Below are 23,702 nucleotides of genomic sequence, written 5' to 3'. Positions count from 1 at the left end.
CGGGATGAACAGGGACAGCCTACATATTGTTTACCCCAAACTATGGCAAAGGCAGTATACAAAAACATGTGAAACACTTGTATAAACCATAGAGACCTCATTTAAATTTGCAGCTTAGCCATGTCTGGCTGTGATAGCTGGTAGTGAGAGAAGATATCAAATGATCAGGCCATTAAGTGAACCCACAACTCAAGAGAGACATTAAATATGAATGTGCTCAGCAATGTGTTTTTAGTGTTCTTTACTCCAAGTGACTGAAGACAAAATCAGTCATTTAAGACTTGCAGTGGTTTGGTCTCACGTAAAGTCTTCCTATTGTCCGCCTTCTGTTTGTCTTTCTGTGTTTAGGGGTGTGTATTTTCTACCTAAAGGAATTTTTGATAACTCAGTGAGTTGGCAGTGCCCTTCAGTGTGGAAAAATCCATGAGCCTGAACTCTGGCAGTGGGTGTTGTGGGATGAGTCGGCCTTATCTTAACCAGTCAAGGAGCCCCTGGATCCCTTGGCTCATCATGCAGCAGCCGATTACCTTCTCCCTGAATCTTTCTATTGTTTTCTATTACATTGAGCAGCCAGCACTGATAAAAGTGATGGAAATTTAAAGCTCACTTTGAAAACATTCTTGCTATTCTCCCAAACTATGGGGTATAGCCCATGTAGGAAAGACTGTGCCTAAAAGCTGATACAAAATGCCCATTGTACTGTAGAAGTGTGACAATATTCAAAGAGCTTCTCAGCATCCTTTGCATGAATAAAATAGATTTGCGCTGAGTACTTTCAGTAACTGTGTGGCTGTTTGTCACCATTGTTCATTTTTTTTGTAATTGCCTCCAAAGTGTTTTCTAATTTATCACAGTTAGCACCCTCCAAACTCATATGGCTCTATGAGAAATTGTCCAACAAAAACTTACATTCTTCCTACTGAGACTTAATTGTTTTTAAAACACTGCCTTGCTTGTTACAGTGCTAAAAATGCTACTATCAGGCAAATTTAACCGTATCTATTTTGGCAAACAAACATTGACATTAATTTCTTTAAAAACAGTCTGAAATCAGAGCTGCTTGGTGTCGTCCACTTGATCCTGGAAAAGAAGTGCCATTTTGCATGTTCTTGGCACCGAGAGCAAATGCACCTCTGCATGTGTGAGCAGAGAGCAGGGCCGTACTTTTTACAGTGTGGGCTGCGCCGCCTGTTCGGTGCTTCTCTTTTCTGCTCCCAGTGATTTGCTCAGTTTGTCATAAGTCAGTGAGAAAGAGACTCGAATCGGGCTCTCACAAGTGTTCCAGATTAATGGATTATAGATGAATGGGCTTTTTTCTCACTTGGTGATAAATTAAGCACTTTATTCTTATATTCTCTTATTCTACTACTGTCTCACTCTCTCCCTCCCTCCCTCACACATACCGTTACCTCTCTGCCTTACACATTTTCATTTGTACAAAATTGGATTTTTAATCTTGGCCTGCCAACTCATGAGGGCTACTTTCATACACTGCATTAGGAAAGGTCATGGCCCCGGCACTAAAACCATATTGTAGTTGGTTGAGGTGCTTCATGTCACGGCTCTCAGCTACCCTCACTTTATTCTGTGTTAGCACTGGACTCTCAAAAGCACTCAAGTGATCACCTTTAGGTCCCTTTTTTCTTTCCTTCCTTAAACCGCAGAGACCACTGCTGTAGAAAATCATATCTAATTCTTACTGACACAGCTTTACACCTGTCACGTTTGCCTTCGGTTAAGTGTTAATCTAATCAGCCAGGCAGTGACAGAACCTTAACTAATATGTAATGTTGTTTATAATACCTGTATGTGCTGATCACTTTATGATTTGACAGTTTTAGTGTAAAAAAAGATGATTTTTTATTAATATAAATTTATTTATTCCAATAAATACATTTAAAATTTGTTTCTTTATGTTTGATTTTTCCAACACACACACAACCTGAAAAGGACACTTATGATCTTCAATAACAACCATTGGCACTGACTCTCCAGCCTTCTTGTTCCATTCATTCCTGGCTGCTGCACACTCAGCTTCTGACATCCAGAAAATTATTTGTCATTGTGAGTTTATGGAACTGCCAAAGTTCAGGGCCTAAAAGTCAAAGCGCACAACACTGTGATCCCAGGAAAGCAAAGGAAACTGGACACAGCATTGTGACGAGCTGTTGCTCCAACATGAAACCCACCATGTGTCCTCAGCTAAAGACTAAGACTGCTGCTAAATGTGAATCTCCAGCTATTGTTTTGTCAGATGATTGTCTTCTTCCTCTGCATTTCACAACCTGGCAGTGTTAACACTCTGGGACACATTACACAAGCAAATAATGCACACATCATCCACTCCTGTCTGCATGTGTTTGTATTTGACAGAGGGATTTTCATTTTTCAGCATCAGTATGTTAACACCACTATAGCATCTACCAAGGAACACTCACCTTTCTTTCAGCATCATAGATAAACAGTAAAACAAATAGTGGCGCTAGTAAAATATAGTCCAAAGGGACACTTTTACCTTTCTAGATGTAGTAGCTGTCAAAGCAGCCGCGAAACACAAGAGGACTGTGGTACTTGAGCTTTGGATCTGGCAACATTGACAATACAGCAATGATGAGGCTGAAAGGCAAGACAGAAAAACATGGCTGCTGTGGTATGGAGTGGTGGGAATGGTGCCTCAGACAGTGGAGAGTTAAGCAACAGGTGAGGCAGGTGACGGGGGAGATGGGACCTGGGCGGGTGAAAGGAGGTGGTGTGGCATTAACACAATCCTGAAGTCGGGCAATAACTAAGCAGCGTAGGGAGGCAAGTCTGTGAGTATTGGTCAGAAAACCTTCCACATATTCCACTGAGATCTCAGCCCACCATAATAATTGTTATGATATCCTCCAACTCATAATCTGTGGTTGTCGAGTCTGATGGATCCGTTTTGCGATCAAGGTATTTTTGTTTTCCAGGAAATGGATCTAAAAGCAAAAAGACAAAATATAAAACTGCCTTGATTTCAGGGATGTGGGGTAATGAGACATAGAGGTAAAAATTAGGCACAGAAAATAAGGACTCACCAAACCTGACAGCAAAACAGAAGAGGAGGCTAGAAGAAACTAAAAGAAGGAAGTGTATTTAGTTTAAGAAAAGTTGACTCTTGAAAGAATATGGATCAGAATACAGCATTAGTCTGAATGTGTGCTCTCAGTTTTTCTGTGGTTCTCATGGGGATCTGTGTGATCATAAATTTAATCTAAGAAAAAACATCCCTAAAAGCGTTAAAGGAGATGTACTTATATAGTATTCGTCTCATTTCTTTCTCAAGACTCGAGAGAACTCGAATGAGGGAAGTATGCTTTGTGCATGAGTTTCATTCTCTGCAGCATTTCCCTGCACAGAGCAGGTGAAAGAGGCAGAAATGATATACTTTTCATATTTCACACTGAGGGTCACAGTCATTTATCTTTTATTTTTCTCCCGTCGCTGTTTTTCTTCTTCTTCTCAGTTTTGTCTCTGTGTAATGTAGCAGAGCAAAGTAGAGACAGACTGCACTGTGAGATAATAAAAATTCATCTGTCCTTCCATCCATGCAACCTGTAGACAGGAACCTGGCTCACAGTGAAGATTTGTTTCAGCCTGCGTTACATTATTTTCTTATTCTTTCATCAATAATTAGCTCTATAACAAAAATCTTGAACAAATTACATTTTAGACCCTTTGACTGAGCAAGGCAGAGAAAGGCATATTTTTCTTTCTTTTGTTGTATCCACTATCAGTATTGACATTTAAGAGCTTTATATTGTCATTTGATGAAAACTGGTGAAAAACCTCACTGTAGCTTGGCTTTGTTCTGTACACTGAAATCAAGTTCAGTCAGACAACTCATGTTTTAAATGATTGATTTGCTACAGCAGCAGAATACAGTTAAGTTTGGCATCAAGGCTCTGAGCTCATCATTCCCCACAAATATGATGCATTTAAAGAAGTTGGGGTGATGAGTGAACTTCCCCCCGCAGCCTGCGGGAGGACTCTGAGGTTATGTAGGAGTTCATCCAGCAGCTAGTGATACGTGACAGGAGTAATATTGGCATATCAGACAAAAAGACAGGAAACTGTGCTTAACGTAGACTCAAGATGTTTGGTATATGACGTGATGAGAGTGAGTCACGTGTATGACACAGGGTGGCTAGATCCCTGCCTGAATAGCTTGCAGGTTTTTCTCATTTCTAAAGATATATATTTATGAAGGACTTTACTGGGTACACCTAATAATATGTAGCTCTTCGTTGAACACCTCTTTGAATTCAGAACTGCCTTAATTCTTCATGGCATAGATGAACAATTAAGAAGTGCTGGAAATATTCCTACTTTGGGCACTAAAGAGGGAAAAGTTGTGCCAATAAAATATCCCCCACACCATTACACCACCACCTGAAGCCTGAAGCATTGATACAAGGCAGGATGGATCCATGCTTTTATGTTCACACCAGTTCTGACCCTACCAGCCCAATGATGCAGAAGATATTGAGATTCGTCAGACCAGGCATCATTTTCCTAGTCTTCTGTTGTCCAGTTTTAGTGAGCCCACGTCAACACTAGCAGTAGTTTCCTGACAGGAGAGACACCCAGTTTGGTCTTCTACTGCTGTAGCACTTCTCTTTAAAGGTTCAACCTGTTAAGCATTCGTAGATGCACTTCTACATATCTTGTTTGTAATGAGGGGTTATTTAATTGTCTGTTGCCTTCCTACCAGTTAAAGGCAGTCTGAACATTCTCCTATTGCCACAACAAGGCATTTTCACCCAGAGAACTGCCGCTCACTGGATATATTCTCCTTTTTGGAGCATTCTCTGCAAACACTGGTGACGATTGTGAGAAGAAATCCCAGTGGTTTCTCAAATACAAACAGTTGAATAGGTGTACCTAATGAAGTGGCAGGTGAGTGGAAACGAACAGTTAACTAATAAACAAACAATTGACAGAAATCCAGTCAATTTAATGAAAAACATGCAACATGTAAATATGTGGATTAGCTGTTTGTTACTGTTTTCTATTAAGTCACATTGTAAATGGAACATTTTTTGCACTCCTGGCTCGGAAATCAATCAGTGTGATTTGCAATTTTATGACATTTCATTTTAAACGGCGACCTACATATCATTCATTAAATGGAAGTAATTAGATGTATATTAATGATGTTTCCTGCGCCAGCATGCATGATACTGGCACATTCAGAGAGGCACTCCCCTCCTGGAAAGTCTGCAGAAATCATTTTGTTTGGAATCTACAAAGATAATTTTCTTTTACTATTTGTGAACTCATGTATGTTATTTAATGTTACACATCAGCTAGCTTGGTTTGCATTAGCTTCCCGCAGTGTACATCCACTGCTGACAAATTGCTTTAGTTGCTGGTGTGCTCAGTCCTGACGTGGTGCAATATGAGCAAAAACCCCAGCGCTGTTACTGTTATGCTGAGTGAACGGACTCTATGGCAGAATACACGAAGCGCAGAAAATGCAGGGAGTGCTCTTTATTTGTTGTGTCAAAGTTATTTACACGGGATGAGATTATACAGAGGGATAAACAGAGGGAAACCAGGGGAGGAGGCTGACACGCATTCGGAGGGAAAGGGGTTACCCGCGCACGCAGGGTGGATCTATAAGAAAAAGAAAAACGAAACTTTAGAGGGAGATGCCAAACCACCGGTAAGAAACAGCAATAAACATGGGGAGAGTTGGAGAGCTCACTTGTCACACTGGCTGTACGGCCTCGGGCGGGGATTCTCGGGATGTGGGAGAAACGCTGTAAATGATCTCCGTAGTGATCCCGGAAATGCGGCTTCACAAACAGCTGACAGGTAAGCGGGTGATGGATCCGGCTGAGGATACAGGACAACAGGTAAGCAAACAAAATCCAAGACATAGGTTGGCCGTAATGCACACCGCGGAGAATTAAACACGTTACCACTCGAGGAGGTGGCAATACTCCGACACCAGACGTCAGTCGCGCTGCTCCTAAGTAACGCTCCATCAAATGATGTCTGATGCACCGCCGGTGTGTCAGCATCCCGTGACACACCACCCCGCCTACCTGAGCTGAAAACAGAAGCAGACCCCGTGACACCACACCAGAGAAACCCCACCAACTCCTAACAGTTACTTGCGTTGATTGTTGCTGGAAACCTGACTGATTAAAACCATGTTGGTAGTGAATTAACAACCACATCCTCCGAAGCAAGTGGAGGATTTAGTTTTTTTTTGTCTCCCCACGTTTTTGTTTATGAATTACAGTTTGCCACCAGTGATATATGGCACTGATTTTTCATTCAATTTTGTAAATAGCTTGTAGCTTTTTGGTCATTATTTTCTCAGCAAGCCTAAGTTAAAAAGTCATTAAGGAGGTAATGACTAAACGTGTACGCAGGGCATAAACAAATACCAGAAAGAGAAGGCGTATAATGCCAATAAAGTTCTGTCACTGGTAGCGATGACGTGGGAACCAACTATTAGTGAAGCTGGGACACAGAGATAGGCTAAACTTTTAGGAGCAAATACCAATGGAGGCCAAGGATTCTGTTGACTTGGATATGACAGAATGGGGAATATACAAAAGGGTTACAGACATAAGCAGATCCTAGAATATCCACTGGCTTTGTACAAGGGCCTTACAGTAAATGTCAATAAAGAGCTAATAAGAAAACAATCAGGGAAGAGATGGAGAACACAACAAACAATGACAGTGAATGTGTGGAAAAGGCTGATTAGACTTTTGTTGCCGTGTGAATTCTGTAACACGGTGCCACACCACTTGCCACCTATCATTAATATGCACTGTGGTGCTACGTGACAAAAGGCCATAGTCGAGGCAATTTCATTTCCTAAGCAAGGCCTCTGAGGAGTTCATTTCTAATGCCCTCCAACCACAGCTCCGTCTAAATTGCATTTGGAGAGAGGAAACGCTGTGTGATTGAGGGGTGGAGGACAAAAAAAAAACAACCTTTTTCGACTGGCCACCAGTTAAAAGGCAGAAATGACACAACGACACTGATATATAAAATTTCATGAATACATGATTCCCTCTGTAGTGTGTTCTCAGTCTCTGAAAGCCATGGCTCAATCTTTCCCTGCGATGGAGGAGATTGCCTTGCCTCTGGCTCCAGTTGAAGGAGCTAGGAACAAGTGCTTTACAGCGTTGGCTCCACTTGTTGCATATTCACTAATCAGACATGCCACTCACACGGTTACTGAATGCTGTCGCTGATGTAGACTGATGAAATGAAATTAAGTTTGTGGTTTTCCTTTGAGGAGCAGCTGAGACAGATTGTCTCGTGGCAAACTTCAGAATGAGCTGTCTGTGAGGATTAATCTGGATTTCATTTCAGTAGATGCTGTGTCAAAAAAAAAAGGAAAAATGCTTGTTCTAATTTTTCATTTCTGTATATTCAGCGGGGTTAGCTTAGCATAAACTAAACAAGCACGTTGGAGTTTAGCTTTGCATAAATTTAGAGGAAAACGGCTAGCCAGTCAAAGACTTTGATTTGAAGTCTCCACTTCTGTTGTGCAGGTAGTTTTGGTCTGTCAACGGTGATAATCCGCCGCTGGCACTACAACCTAACTGAGGGATGGACAATGGAGTCCAGTCCTGGCCAAAAGCATATCCCATTTTAAAAGCACCTGCTCCTGTTGTCAAATGACATGTGATGTGTTATTGTAAAGTCAGAATGCTACTGGTCATGTCTTCCTATTAACAGCCCAGATATGAAAGTATTAAAGTGTCCATACTGGATTTTAGAAGTTACCGTTTATTTTTTTCATAATTTTTTCATGATTTATGGACAGTATATCCTCAGTTTCTTACTCATTGTTGCAGCCAGGGCCAGATGTGATCTCCTCAAAGTAACTTTTAGTTATAATATCGTTATTTTCCTCTGAGTTATCGATTCTGTCACTCGTTAGCTAACAAAAGCTAATGTGGGTCTATTAGCCGCAACTTACCAACCAACCGCATGACGTAACGGTCCGCACTGGCAGAAAGATGGTGCTAAACTTGTTTTTAAAACTTTAACTTCAAGCACTTATTTTTTTAAATCCAGCTTCAATACAGTATTATATCTATGTCAGCTTTTAGAGCAGGGCTCCATGATCTAAATTAGCCTTTATATGTATAGCATCTGCAAACAAAGTAGTACTCTTTTTTTTTTCTTTCCTGTTTGTTACTGTGGGCAGTATATCTATCGAGCAGTTTGTCAAAAAAACCCTGATGCTCTGGTACTAATTGATACTAAAAACTACTGCATTAGATACTCCTTTGCAGGAATACTGATACCAAGTCTTCACGTCCTTCAGCTGACGCACAACTTCACACTGCTCTACAGCACACAGCCTCTCCTCTCCACTACTAGCAGCTGTACACATAAACAGCAGCACTGTAAACCTGGTGAATCAGTCTTCATGAAAATTTGCATAAGGTCATTAAAGCTCCTGTTTTAATAACATTGAAATATTAAACAATTATCATAAATGTTAACCTTGTCAGCACAATGGTGAACATTAGTTTAGCTATTAGCAATTACCTGCATTAGCCTTCTGTTATCATTACGGTAGCAGCTGTGGCTAATAACAAAAAGCTAACTTTAATTTTAGATCTAGACAACAAATGATATCAATCCTGCTCGTTTATAGATAGACATAACACAAGTCTTTGTGTCTTTGAAGCAAGACAAAGTGTGTCAAAATCCCTGGTTGCAGTTGAGAAAAGTGTACAGGAAACCAGAAAGCAGAAAAATAAGGGGGGAAAAGGTTTTCTTAATTTTGTCTTTTTCCCCTCTGGTATTGAAAATGATATAGAGTATGTTCCTGCATATCAGTATAAAGTTTGAAATACTGGTATAGTGACAACCTCTATAGCTACACCCATCTCAGCACTCCTGTAAGTGTGACTTAAATCAAAACAATCCTGCTAATGCAGAGGATACATGGCTTAAGAGCAGCAACACTATTAGTGAGACGTCTCTATACTGTGTGTTGTGCTTTATACAGTTTAAAGAGGGCTTTGCCAGCTCAGATGGTAGCAAAGGAGTGCCAAAGAAAAGAAAGCCAGTGCAATCGATATTATTTAATTAAATAGATATGGTGTTTAAACAAAGTAATATATCACTTGTGCAGCAGATCAGCCACTTTGTTTGTAGCACAGGTCAAGAGAAAAAGCTAGCTCTTGTTAAGCCATCAAAAGCAAACTCATCGAAACCTTTATGTTTGTGCAGTTTTACAGCATGTTGCAGTACACAGGTTTTCTGGCACTTACACAACAAGAAGTGACAAATGAAGTGTTAAATAGGAATGAGAATTCTGGTAATTACATCCTTTTGCAATCTGTCTGCTTTGCTTGGCCACGACACTTGATGGATGATACGTAATCGTTGCTCTGTGATAGGACATTGTTCAGTCACTTGAGAGCGACAAATGGGAGACTTAATTTAAATGGTCTATGAATTGTCCTTTGTTCCCTTTTAACTTGAGATGTTTTTTGGCACTCTAATTTGGCAGTTAGTGAGCTACATTTTAATATGCATTTATATGGGAACTTCTGTAATCGCTGCTTTTAGCTTTTATATTTTCCCTTCAGTATGAGTCTGTACAGGAAAAATTACCACCTGTCACAACAGTCAGCCAGGAAAAGAAATTCAATTTCGTCCACCTTGTCTTTTTTTTTCTTACAAGGAGGGGTGGCTTGAGGTGGGGGATATGGTTCTGCCTCGCCTGCATGAGTGCTCCGGAGGGAAAGGCAAACCAAAAGGCATGCCTTTTTAACAAAAGGTCAGTATGGGCTTTTCTTGCTCCCAGTGGATTCTGCATTTCACTCAGGAATAAAGAAAACAACAACTGCTCCTCTTAGTGTGACTCACCAGGCTTAAAAAGGAGATTAAACTCCGGCCCCCACCCCTCACACTTCGCTTGCTCTTTCCAATAGAGAAGTAATGGTCCTCTCTCCCTGCAGATTGTCTTGAATATATCAAGATGATTATCTATTGTGGGTTTGATGAGGCTATAGATGCCAAATGTATAATACATCCTCGATATCCATCCTATACCCATGTCTCCCTCCATGCTAGGATGAATTTCTGTTTTTAAACAATTAGCTAACAGGACTGTTTTGTTACTGGTCTGGTGAATATCATGCCACCAGTGAATGTGACTTTTTACCCCTTCAGCTGTCCTATGACTGTGTAGGCAGTCAGAGCTGTGGACCCAAATGCAGGACTCAGATGCAGAATTAAATCAAATCACAGCCAGAGAGCACTGGAACTTGAAATGGAATTGCTAATCATGGAGAATATGACATGAGAGAAACACACAGCATGATGGGCGACATGACAAAAGGGAGACTAAGACAATATATAAATGCATGCAGGCATTTAGGGAACAGGAAACGAGTGGCAGCACAGCAGACACTAATCAAAGGAGACAAGAGAAGTTAAGCTGAACATAGCACACCTGGGATGAGGGACTATCAAATAGGGATGGGTATCGAAAACCGGTTCTTGTTGAGAACTGGTTCCCACTGTTTCAATTCCTTGCCATTTTTGCAAACGATTCCCTTATCGATTCCAGTCACCCTGAATGACGTCACCACGTTGCGGGGCGTCATTTACTCGGTAGGAAACATGGCGGCTCAAACACTCAAAAGTTTGATTACACTTTATGAGAACGGATGACAACAGGGCAACTTGCAATACTTGGAAAGTAGATATTTCATTTAAGGGAGGAAACACTACGAATAAACCTTAAATGAATGTCATGTTTTTAATTCTGCTCAACCCAGCAGCAGCGGTAACGTTTGCACGTCCTCTCCCGTTAATGCGGCAGGTAAATAATCAACTAACAGTGCATATTGTGTTAACGCGATCTGCCTTATTACAAAACCTGCCATTACTGTGCATTTAGGTGATCATGATGAGAGAGACAGACAGAGTCTGGCTGGCTCAGATGCTGGCAGTTCTCGCTGCAGTCTACCGGTAGCGTCTCCTTTCAGGCCAGGATAGACGAATGTCACCGAGCAGTGACTAAGTTTGTGGTCAAAGGCTTGCTCCCATTTGCCACAGCAGATGCCCCCGATTTTTGGCAAGTGAATGTGTTTAATTGTAGGCAGCGACATTACTGGATATTCTTGTGTAATTGCTACAGAATAATTTATGTTATACTTTGTTATTGCTACAGAAGAATATTTATTTTATTTTATTATTTTACATTTACATTTCCTGGGGACCCTGTGACACCCCATTGAAGAGCCGTAGGCTGTGGATCTCTTAAGATCTCACTGTTGGGTTTGTAAGGCCATGTTACTCCTAAATTTCTATCTTGTTCAAAGAGAAGATATAAAACAAAGTTCTAAGCTATTCGACCTTAGTGTTCTCCTTTTTTAAAAAGAATCGATAAGAGAATCGATAAAGAATCAAATCGTTAAACAGAATCAAAAATGGAATCGGAATCATGAAAATCTTATCAATACCCATCCCTACTATCAAAATAACACAGGAAACTAACACTGAGACAGACTGAGACATACAAACGTGACACAGAGAGAAAGGCAAACACATAAAGATATGGAGTGTGGACACACAAAGGGGAACAAAAAAGGGGAGGCGTGACTGAAGGAGGTACCATGGTTAACTTAAAAGAAGACGAGAAGACTAGACAGGGGACAGATGGATGAAAGGTTGCAAAAGTAAAACAGGAAATCACCAGCACTGAGACTAATAAACTATTTAACAAACACATACTCTTGGTCACCGATACAACACGGGAGGCCCTGTCCACAAACTCGAATACCCATGTGTCCCATGGTATATTACTGGCCACCAATTGGTGTGGGGAGGGGGCTGCTTCTTTATTTACAAGGGGTGACTAAAGTTGATTTGGCAGATTTTACCTGCCTTACTTTTACTTATCATAAACAATTTGATAGCAAACCCACAGTGGGTAGATGTAGGTGGACTGTGGGGCTGTATGTGTCGATTAATTTCACATATATCCCACACAGGCCCAAAGTGGTTGTGCAAACACAGCAGTTTTGCCCTTTGGAGTCCATGTATGGGTTTTCTGTGGGCAAATCTACTACAGATTTCGCACAGAAAACCATAACATGGGCCCTGAGGGGTAAAACGACAGTGGGTTAACCCATAAGGGGGGCAATGAGTGTTTTCTGTAGGCACACCCACTACAGGGAGCCCACAGCAGATTACCCAGATCTTTGCTGGTGGTTGGATCTGAATTTTTGCCCAATAGTATACATATTCTGTGGCACAGCATTGTGATGACATAGTTTAAACAAAAAAAACTTGCTGCTTAATCAATGTAGAAAAGAGCAAAAGCTTTGCGTTTCAGTAATAGCAGCAAGCCAGTCTCCTTATCTTTCCCCACTGCTTCAACAGCAAATCCATATAGTGAGGCTAAGTGAAGTGAAACCAAGCGGTAATTGTATATGGAAGCCAATACATAAAACGAGTTATCAACATCCAGTCCTGGCATCTTGTCGAAAACGGATGAGCCCATCCTTAAAAGGGAGCCTCTTTGTAAGTGTGAGGCCTCCAGAGATCCCCTGCAGATTGCTTATTTCACGGCCCATGTGTGTGATTTCACCCAGATTCTTGGGAATAGACTGTTTAATGATGAATGCAGCCGGTTTGTGAATCTTCTACTCATGCTGCCCAATCCCTATATCCATTCTCCTTTTAACACAACTCAGAGACAAACACTATTAATAGCTCATGCTGTTAACAGTTAATGATGCTCAAATCAAAAGCAGCAGATCAAAGTTTTTTATGTTATTTTTTTATTTATTTCGAAAAAAGAAGTCATTCAAAACTCTCACCTACTTGCAGGTGCGGAGATCATGCCATTTTGGGGGGGAAAGGAATAAAGTAAAAATTAGCTCTGAAGTTATTTTGAGCCTGTCTTTTCGCACGCAGATGAAGAGAGTTTTCATGTGCACGCTCAAACAAACTGCAGTAATTACAGCAATTCATGCCCTGCAACAACACTGATGTGTCCTCAAAATGACGCTCGGAGGATCATAAGATTAAATTAAAATCAGGACTGCATAAACAAAGACAGTTTCAACATAATCTAAACTTTTTGGTTATCAAAAAAAGCAAAAGAAATAAGTATGGAGAAACCGGAAAGACTTCCGGGAAAGAGGAGTGAGGCTTGAATGCTAAAGAGCAATGCAGGGTGTTGCAAAAATTGCACATCGCATTGCAAATGGAAGACTTCTTACTGGGAACTTAGGTGTGCATGTGAATCTTGTGTGAATCTGCACACTGTATGTGGTGGAGAATGTGTCAAAGTACAGCACAGGAGGAAAAACAGGTGAAGAAAGAAAATTAATATTTCAGGAAGAACCAAAATAACAGACAGAAATATGAAGGAAACTGGAAAAGAAAAGAAAACTTCAGGAAGAAGAGCAACCAGACTGGTAAGAAAACAGGGGGCTCAATCAGAAATGCATTACCAAATGTTTTTATTTTCCACTTAGAACAGCTGTGTAAGGTAAAGAAAAAAAAGGTGTAAAAAAATGAGGTACTGTGTATTTTCACTAAAATGTAGTTTTTGTTTCATAGACATTCAGTTCTCCTAATAGGACTCTCAGTCTTTTTACACAAATGTCACAGTCCTAACATCTCAACATTTGCTATGGTTTCCACATTCTTCAGATTTCCTTGTTGGACTTCCACTCATCTTTCAGCTTGTTTTGTCACCGTCGCCGGCTGCCATTGCTTATGATCAACAAACTGTATGTTGCCTTAAATGGAGAGTAATGTAGCATTGTGTGTGCACATGTTAGTGTATGTGTCTGTATGTTCACATGTCTTCAAACTGCCATTCAAACATTCACTGAGGGAAGCCCATTTCTCAAATAACATCAGGTATATTGTTGTAACCCTGTCCAGTTAGGAAAGTTAGGGTCATGGCTATTGATCTCTGCCTGGTGTCCCGTCTCCTCAGGCCTTTTAGCATCCATTCAACCATCCATCTTCTTCCTGTTATCCAATTCAGGGTCACAGAGGCTGGAGCTTATCCCTACTGTCATAGGGTGTGAGGCTGACTCAGAGGGAGACACAACCATTCTCCCATTTACACATTCAGACCAATTATAATCACCAATAAACCCAACAATATGTCTTGGGCAGATGCAGGCAAACAACATACAAACTCCTCACAGAAAGGCCCCAGCTGTCCAGCAGATTCAAATCCAGGACCTTCATCTTCTGAGACAACAGTGCCAACTACCACAATGCAGCTGCAGCTGAAAAGAAAGCTAAGTGCAGTCCACTAACCTTTCACATTAAAAGCACATTTAACCCAGTTTTAGCCCGGTCCAGCTTGTACCAGTTACACTTTAGTCAGTCTAAAGTGCTGCACTACTACTGTCACTGGGACTCCACATCTACTCTAGGAGGTGCACACACAACCCTTAATACGGACACCAACGAAACCTGAGTATTGCTGCTAAACATGTCAGTCTCTTTATAAAAGTAGCGAACCGATCTTCTGATGGTTGCTTCGAGCAGGAAAACTCACCATGTCACAAACTGACAAAAAGTTCCCTGCACTCAAATAATCTCCACAGTCACAGATCTCAATCCAGCTGGATATTTGCAAGGTGCACTGAAGAAAGTGGCTGGTGGGTGAAGATGTATGGTACAGTATGTTTTTCTATTAAAAGATATGTTGTTACACCAAATTCAGCATTTTGAAGTGTTACACAAACATCCTTTTTTAAATTCCTTTATTTTTTCATTAAAGGAAATTAGTATGTTGAACATCTGCATTTTCAAACTATTTCCTTACAGTTTCCAGATTTTTAATTTTTTTTAAATAATAACAGCAAATTTAAAAAAAAAACAACAGAACAACAATATGGCCTAGACTCAAAAGGTAGAACACATTTTTTTTTTTAAAAAAAGGAAAAAATAAAACAGGAATAAAGATTTTTTTCTAAACCACCTTTAGGAAATGTCACTTTGCCTCCTCAACAACATTAAAATTGAATTTTACTCTGTTGGTTCCTGGCCTTGATCTTCACCTGCCTGACCCTTTCTCTAGTCATTTTGCCACGCTGAGTGAAATGGTTGCCAGCTGTGTTTCAAATGCAATGTCTCCCTTGTAAAAAGTAAATTCAGTTTTGCAGTCGAATCATTAACTTCGTAAACTTTCATTTTTCTGATATTGAAGTGTGATAAAATCCTTGCACGATGTGGACTAGAAATCATTCAACCAGACGATTTCATGCAGGCAGCAATGGCATTTAATTGAAGATGCATTTGGAAAATAAAGAGTGTGTAAATGTACATGCTGACATAGAAATTGCCATAAAAATATGCAGTATGTACTTGATGATACAGGCTGGCCTATATAGCACTTAGTCATTTTTAACTGTTGGTGATTTGATTCCTCTTCTTATCGGCGCAAAATTGCATGCAGTTATATTTTACTTTTCCATCTCCAGCTGTTAAAACTGTCACGGCCTTTGTGTTTGTATGCGTGCGTTACTGTTAAAGTTAGACAAAAACGCAGTGTTTGTCAGATCAGAGAATGAGCGTGATCACACTTTTTCAAGAAATAATAGAACAAAACCCAGTCCGCCTTGTGGAGCAGCAACTCGAGATCTCACTGAGAGTTTTTGCTCCCCAGCTAAAAGCTCACACAATTGATGAGTCAGCCATGATACAGAAATAGGGAACGTTTCACATCTTTCTTTTCGCTCTTTGTGTCACGCGTCTTGGAGACATGCTCCGCATGTTGCATGAGAGACGCGAACTGAGTCACTGTCATCACAATAGGGAATGTAGAGGCTTCATTATTTGCAATGCACATTTCACTGTAGAGATGCTTTTAAGCCTGACAGCCTTGTTTCTTAACTTCGTTTGTACAGTAGGAGCAATCAGCACTCTGCAGTTTCCTCTGCAGTATATGGAGTGTAATTTAGCTGGAATAACATGCTACAGTATTATGTAGTGAAGATGGAGATGGATGGAGCGAAGAACAGTCAGTAAATGTAATGTGCATCACTGTGGTTTGAAGACAGGATTTTCTCTGAACAGGACAGCTGAGAGGACGTGGGATAGAATGAGCAATATACAGTTCTGTGCAAAAGACTCACCCTTCATTTCTTTATATTTTGTTTCCAAGAAGGCAGACTTTTTTAAATTAAAGCCAGAGTTTTCCTTTGGCTGCTTTTTTCACTCTTTTTCAGTCCAGTCCTTGTACCTGACCATTTACAGACTAATTGAATTTTATGTTCATCAAGACATTTAGCTCTGATCTGACATAACATTCAACTTAACAAAGTATCTTTATGTAACTTTAGGCATGTCGTTACTAGCAGCCGTTCCCAAAAACGCATAATTTGTTCTCATTTCTCTAATTACCTCTACAAATTATGCCAAATCACACAAGAACTGGACTGAAAATGAGGGGCAACAGTGAACGATAAACCTTAATGTGAAGTTTTTGGTTCAAATTATCATCAGTAAGAACAGAGGAGTTCAGAAGAGAGGCTAATCAGTGAGTGTACACAGCCATCTGTCAGATATTGTGGAGGCTCTGTCATGGTTTTGGGCTGGATTTTATCACAGTTGATGGAATTATAAACTCAGAAAGGTACCATTATAGTTTGACCCATATTATCTGGAAAAGCATTTGATTGGTAACAGCTTAATTTTCAGCTCAACAAAGATCCCAAACACACAGCCAGTGAAGTAAAAGCTTACATGGATAGAAAAAAACAGACAGTGGAATACTATCAGTCATGGATTGGCCTCCCTGGAGCCCATACCTCAACATTATTGAAGCAGTGTGGGATTATATATTAAAACACCTTTCCATTGATGTTTCTTAAAGAAAACAGGGTGACTGAGCTCATTATGGCAGAGAATACTTTAATTTGCTTTGTATTACGTAACCTTGCAAATGTAATGAAACCTGTATGGTAGTACATAAAAAGTATGCTCATTAATGGAAAAGTAATAGTAATGCCAGATTTTGTGATCATAATAATAATTAGACTATAATGAGAAAGTCTATTTTTGCAATGACTTGTTTTCTTTTCTTTTTTCAGCTTTTCCAAGAAAACTATTGAAGGAAAAAATCTAAACATATTAGATCCGCCATAAATCATAAAGGCCAAATGCAACTAATAACATTAAAGGGCCAAATGTGCTATTTTCTGAGAGTGGCAGCATTTAGATTTTCAATTAAGGTCACCTTTCCAACATGACCTTATTGATGAGACTCTAGCATCACATAACAGCTGCAGGGAGAGAGACTGAAAGAGGGCTTCCCAAGAGAGATAACTGGATATGCCTATTCTCTAAACTGCCTCTTAAATTTTGAATATACTGTACACGTACCAAACACTATAGTACAAATACGTCTCGAACATGTGTCGACATAAACAGAGCTTTAGTTTAACTACCTTTCAGCCTTTGAAAGAAGCCAGCATGAATTATACACCACAGCAAATAACCAACATTACTGTATTAAAATGGTCTTTTCAATTTCCCTTTTTCTTGTTGATATTTCTGCAGTGTCTATATGGTAGTTCACTGACTGTCTGTTTTGTCTGTCTCCCTCTTTATACCAGCATTGCTGTTCTTTCATCTTACAATCTGTCATCTGTGCCATTCCTAATTAGAACAGTTAATTATACACTATTTCCAGGGACCAAATTGATTTGATCTGCACTGACCTCGCATTATTTGTGTCAAAAGACATGAGCAGAAAATCAATTTTCCGTGCAGCCTTTCTGCTCCTTTAGCCTCAAAAATTCCTGTTTTCTTCTGAGTTTAAACTTGGAAATGTAACCTCAAACGCTGCTCTGTGAACAAGCACTTGTGTATCCATGCATAATGCAACCACATTGAAAACACAGTTATTACTATTTGCCATGCTGACTTGCAGTCAGGCATAACGCAGGTTGACAAACAGCATCTGTACAGATATCAGCCTTAAACAAGAGCTCCTTTGTAACATGGGCGTATACAGAATATATGTGCCTGTGAAGACTTATATGCACTCACGTGAAGAGAATACACGAACATTTGTTCTGTGTGTGTGTGTTCAGTTGTTTTTTTCCCTATACAGCATTACTCGTGAGCACCAAATGGACTCATAGGTATCATCAGTACCTCAGTCACCTTGCAACAGAAGACAGAAGCCTATTGATTTGTGGGTGAAGCAATTATATGGCTTTGATAGGCTCCTTTCTGACTTACCACACATGTTGGCATGTATATGCACAACAGAGCAACTGAGCCATTTTTAGAAACGAGCTATGCTATTGGTGCCTTGTTTCTTTTGTAGAAAACAAGATATAAGATCATCTGCATGATACCACAATAGATTAGCAGTCTCAATTGCAGTTTAATTAGTATTGATCGTGGAATTTTTCCTTTGTTAGCAGTGGTTAAATAAAAATCTATCAAAGAGATACTAGTGAGGTTCAAATTTTGTGTAAAGCAGCCACAATCAGTATCGTTGATGATGACAAAGAGTACTGTTAATCTTACAGCACACAATGTTATTGGATGGGCACTAATGTGTGTGTGTTTCATGTACGTGTGTGGGCTTGTCAAAGCACATCGAAGTATCCTTGCCCAAGATACTGAACCCACAGTTACCCCAATGCATCAGTGTGAGGGAGCACTTGTGTGAATGTGTGTATGATTAAATGAATGGTGCTTGTACTAAAAAGCACTTTGAACATTTAGTTAGAGTAGGAAGGAGCTGTATAAGTGGCAGTCCATTTGCTATCTACAATGGCTGCTTAATAATTTGTAAGTATGTATTCATACATGAAAATATACAGTATAAACCTGCATAAGGCTGAGAGGTAAGTCATCAGCAGGATGATCATGTGATGATATAGCCATATCTGTCTGGTCACAATAAGAATGAGTTCAAACATGACTATGAATAATATTATATAAGTACTTGATGAGAAGTCAGACCCTGCCTTTCACATTAAAAACTCATTCTGCCTTGAGACAGACTGAATGATCTGATGAATGCATAATGAGACAGAAAGAGGGGGTGAAGGAGCTGGTGCTGGCTCATCATCTACTCTGGTTTTAGTACACGTAAAAAAAGTAGAGGAAGTGGTTGAACATTTGAACTGCCTGGAAAAAGTCTGCTTCCCGTCTGCTGTGACCTCTGGTGACAGATGACACCAAATTAGACTTTAGACTTTAAAAACGAATGTACTGTCACTTCTTCCCACTTATGTTGGCTAACCTTGTTGAGCACTTAATGCTTCAATAAGTCTACATCAGAGTCATTAGGATGCTTCATCATATGTCTCTTTAGCTTGACTGGACTATTAAAACATCTGATTAAAGCTTAAGCAAGCTCTTCTCATTAGTCTGAAAAGGCACCTCGTTAATTATGTTGTCATTATATCCTTTGCATGAAAGAGATTTTAGCTCATGTGACACAAAGGCACAACCTGAAAGGACGTTATTGTGAATCGTTAATTGGTATTGACTTTACAAAGTGACACATTTCCCATTTGGTCATTAAACTCATTGAAAGTGTCATGAACCAAGGTTCACGCACATAGCGGGGACCCAAAAGCAGACTCAGTACAAATCTTCTGGAACTATGTACAGGTTTATTGGTTTAACAGAAAAGATCAGGAACAACGAGGTGAGACAAAGATCTAACTTAACGTCGAGGAAATCAGGAACAGAAATGCCCTGGGAAACCGTAATTGGGACCGTCGGAAGAACCAGAGTCAGACAGTGGGATTGGAGGGGAGGGTGTCCGTGGGAGAAAATCCAAGGAGGCAGGGATGGAAACTGAAGGTATTCTCTGGCATACAAACAGGCAGGTGGCAGGCTTCAAACGCCGGACGGTGACCACTAAGGGGTGACTATCGGTCTGGCGTGGAGCAGCCGTCCGCATTGGGATGGAATGCAGGTGCGATGGTGACGGCCCAACCTGAGGGCGTGGTCACCAGGGCAACCCGAACACTCCCTGGATACTGAGCCACAGACCATAACAGAAATTTACCTTTAGCCACTGAAACTCCTAGGCAGTTTCAGTATCCACCAATTCATTGGGTTTTGATTGTTTCTAAATGAAATCAAGCATCATCAGTTTTGTCAGGTGCACAGAATTTTTAGGATATAGTGTCCGTATACCAACACAGCAGATTTTAAATCAAACAATCAATATGTGACTGAAGTGCAGCTTTAATTCAAGGAGTTTTAGGGGGAAAAGATTGCGGTTTGCTTTGGGTCATTATTCACTCACACTGCATTGTGCTGTCCAGTCAGTTTTTCAGCATTTGGCTGAATCTGAGCAGTGTAGCCCAAGAGACTTCAGAGTTCATCCAGCTACTTCTAACAGCAGTCACATCATCAATATAAACTAGTGACCTGGTTCCACTGATAGCTATACAGGCCCACACCATATCATTACTCCCTCCATCTTTGACAGATAATTCTTCTCTCCTTCTCCATACATTTCTTTTCCCATCATTTGAGTAGAATCTAATCTTGCTTTTATAAATATATCTGGAAAACTCTGATCTCACCTTCCTGGTCTTGAGTATAACCGGTGGTTTGCACCTTGTTGTAAACACTCAGCATTTCTATTCATGAAGGCGTCTCCTGATTGTAGACTTTAGCAATGACAGTCCTGCCTCCTCAAAAATATTCTTGACTTGGTTTGATGTTAGATGCTGCTTATCTTAACTTCGGAAATAATTCTGTCATCATCCACTTCAGTTGTCTTTTATTGTCTTTTAGGCCTTTTTGGTGTTGCTCAGCTGTTAAGTGAATTCATTTTTTAAGAAAGAACCAGATTGTTGAATTGTTACTTCTAAAGAAATGGCTTTTTTTCTGATAGGTTTATTTTGTTTTTTTCTGATTATTGATGAGCAAACTGCCTCGCATTGACAAGTCTTTGGGCCTCTAATTTAATTTTACATCACAGTAAAATACAGTGACTCAACATCAGGTGTTTTCTGTTACATTTTTCATGGAATAATGAGCCGCAAAAAAGAGTGTTAGTCAAGTCTGTAGTTAATTTTGAGTGTCTGAAAATGGGGGACTGTGAATAAAAAGGGCTTTAATTGTTAAAGCCCTTTTGGGGTTAGATACTAACCCCATGTTTGCCTACTGGTGGTGGTCAGAGGGCCCGGTGGCGCCTGTGTCCGGCAGCCTCGCCTCTGTCAGTGCGCCCCAGGGCAGCTGTGGCTACAATGTAGCTTGCCATCGCCAGTGTGTGAATGTGAGTGTGAATGGGTGAATGACTGAATGTAGTGTAAAGCGCTTTGGGGTCCTTAAGGACTAGAAAAGCGCTATACAAATGCAGGCCATTTACCATTTACCATTTAATAATAATTTTTGTAACACTGAATTAAACCTGAAAGTGTGAACTTCAGTCACGTAGTCAAGACAGCCTAAGCAATAAAATCCCATAACTGAGTTTAAATTTAGGACATGTTTGCACCCTGCACTCAAATAGCACTGTAAAAAAAAGTATTTTTTAAATGTGTGTATGTGGTCACGCCATGCCTCTCTGGCCCATGTGTTTACACTGGCACATGATTCATGTTCAGTGATACTGTCAGTGTCCTTCACTGGTTCCCGGCACCCGTATAAGAGGCACTGACTGGCTAATGGGTTTTGACAGGGCAGAAAATTGATCAAGTGGCTGATCAAAAGCTCACTGCTAGAAGGCTGTTGAATGACAATTTGGGGTGATGGTGAGTGTGTCAAATTAGAGCTCTATCAAGGCTGAGGCACAGTGTGGTGCTCTCTATCCAAAGTTCATTACCAATAAGTGATGTCTGAAATATAATTTTTTGCAGCAGGATTGTGCAATAAGAGGGAAAAAAATGATTTTATGAGAATGATAGCATAGCAGTGACCATACGCTCTGACGTCTAGGTGGAGAAGCTAAGCCATGAAACTCAATGTTGGTGTAACAAACTGTTTCAGTTTATTATATGTAAGTCATTTTTAGGTTATTTAATAGAAAAAAATGATTTTTGTATTCATAAATATGCATTCATATTCAGGGCGATGGTGGCTCAAGAGTTGGGAGTTCGCCTTGTAATCGGAAGGTTTCTGGTTCGAGTCCTTGGGCATTGTGTCCTTGGGCAAGACACTTCACCCGTTGCCTACTGGTGGTGGTCAGAGGGCTCGGTGGCGCCAGTGTCCGGCAGCCTTGCCTCTGTCAGTGCGCCCCAGGGTGGCTGTGGCTACAATGTAGCTTGTCATCACCAGTGTGTGAATGGGTGGATGACTGGATATGTAAAGTGCTTTGTGGTCCTTAGGGAGTAGTAAAAGCGCTATACAAGTACAAGCCAAGCCATTTCATTAGTGTGTAATTTCTACAAATTGCTGTATTTTCATAAACTATTACAAGTATGTAGGAGTGAGCGCCAGTTTGTGGTAGCCAACATGTTACCCCACCATCTTTAAGACAGTGGCCAAGGTGGACGTCGCTGTTTCACCTAATCGTGTTTTTGTATATAGCTAGAAACTTGGCTTTCGATATTGGCACACTTATTCTCATCAGATTAGACATGTTACCGTAGCATCTCCAAACAGCTGACAATGAGCAAGCTGAACAACAACAGCTGGTTTTAACTTATAAGTTAGCATTATGCCTCCTTAACTAACACTGGCTAACAGGGGCTAACAGCAGGTAACACAGGCTAATAGCAGCTGATACAGGCTAGCAGGAGCTAAAGGCAGCAAAAACAGCAGCACTTACTGTCAGAAAGTTTCAGGATATTCTCAACAGCTCACACCATTATTGTTGTTATCAGACAGAAGTTCCTCCAGACTAAACAGACGTAGACACCAGGTGATGTAAATGGGGAGCTAACTGCCTGATTAGCCAGCAAAAGTCTCCACAGCGTGTCCAGTCTTTTTGCTATCTGAATACACTCATTACAGAATACCACAAAATATGTATACACACATAGATTATGGATATTATTTGAATATGTTAAAATAGAGTGCATATTATAAAATGTATTTTTTTACACAAACAGTAGTAAACATGGCAGCCATTGCTATTGTGGGGTACAGTCTAAATTTAATGTTTTCGAACTCTCTCGGGTGATGTCTTGCAGGTAACCAAAACATTTATTTATTCATTTATTCTACAGTTTATTCTACTGGGGCCACCATATGATCACTCATCCCATTTTCCTCCTTTTTAAAAACAGTGTGCCTGACATTACGCACATTTTTTCTGGAAGTCTGGGAGTTTACTGATTAATGTTTTTACTGTAGGTTGATGTCTAAAAGTTAGATCATGTGCCTCTTCTGCACAGGCAATCTGGCAAGCTTGTTTTAGCTCCTTATATCAGTACATTTATTCTTACTGTATGGAATTATGTCTTTGGCTTTCCTCAACAACTAATCTCTGTATCCTGCTTTGGGAAAGTAAAGTAATAAAGCTCAGAGATGTCTTCATATTTTTTTTTTTCTTGTATCATCACAACCCATAAAATGAGCTCTCAAAAACGATAAATGCTCATTGTCTTGACGATTTGTGTACCCAGAATGATTCATAGATGTTATTGGAGATACAGATGTGACATAACACAAAATTGTTTAGTGGATTAACTAAAGCCTCAGGGCTTGCCAACAGCCTACTTGTCAGTGTTTTTGTTACTTACATAAGTACATAC

General features: G+C 40.2%; 1 protein-coding gene across 4 annotated transcripts in view; it reads left to right on the top strand.

Annotated features, from left to right (window-relative positions):
* sphkap (SPHK1 interactor, AKAP domain containing) overlaps positions 1–23,702 on the top strand; it is a 120,376-nt gene that overhangs the window by 11,414 nt on the left and 85,260 nt on the right. Inside the window, exons 2-3 of one of the 4 annotated variants that reach the window (XM_085184415.1) lie at positions 9,707–9,802; positions 13,699–13,778. The exons of 1 other annotated variant lie outside the window; for it this stretch is intronic. The gene's annotated coding sequence lies outside the window, so the exon portion shown is untranslated. Of the gene's footprint in view, positions 1–9,706; positions 9,803–10,903; positions 13,779–23,702 lie in introns of those variants that run through there. 2 more of the 4 variants (XM_085184414.1, XM_085184412.1) reach the window with 2 other exon arrangements.

Source organism: Neolamprologus multifasciatus, chromosome 14, assembly GCF_963576455.1.
Source record: "Neolamprologus multifasciatus chromosome 14, fNeoMul1.2, whole genome shotgun sequence".
In the NCBI taxonomy this organism is placed as follows: Eukaryota; Metazoa; Chordata; class Actinopteri; order Cichliformes; family Cichlidae; genus Neolamprologus; species Neolamprologus multifasciatus.
The sequence above is the reverse complement of the archived record's forward strand: the minus strand, read 5'-3'. Positions and strand labels throughout refer to the sequence as shown.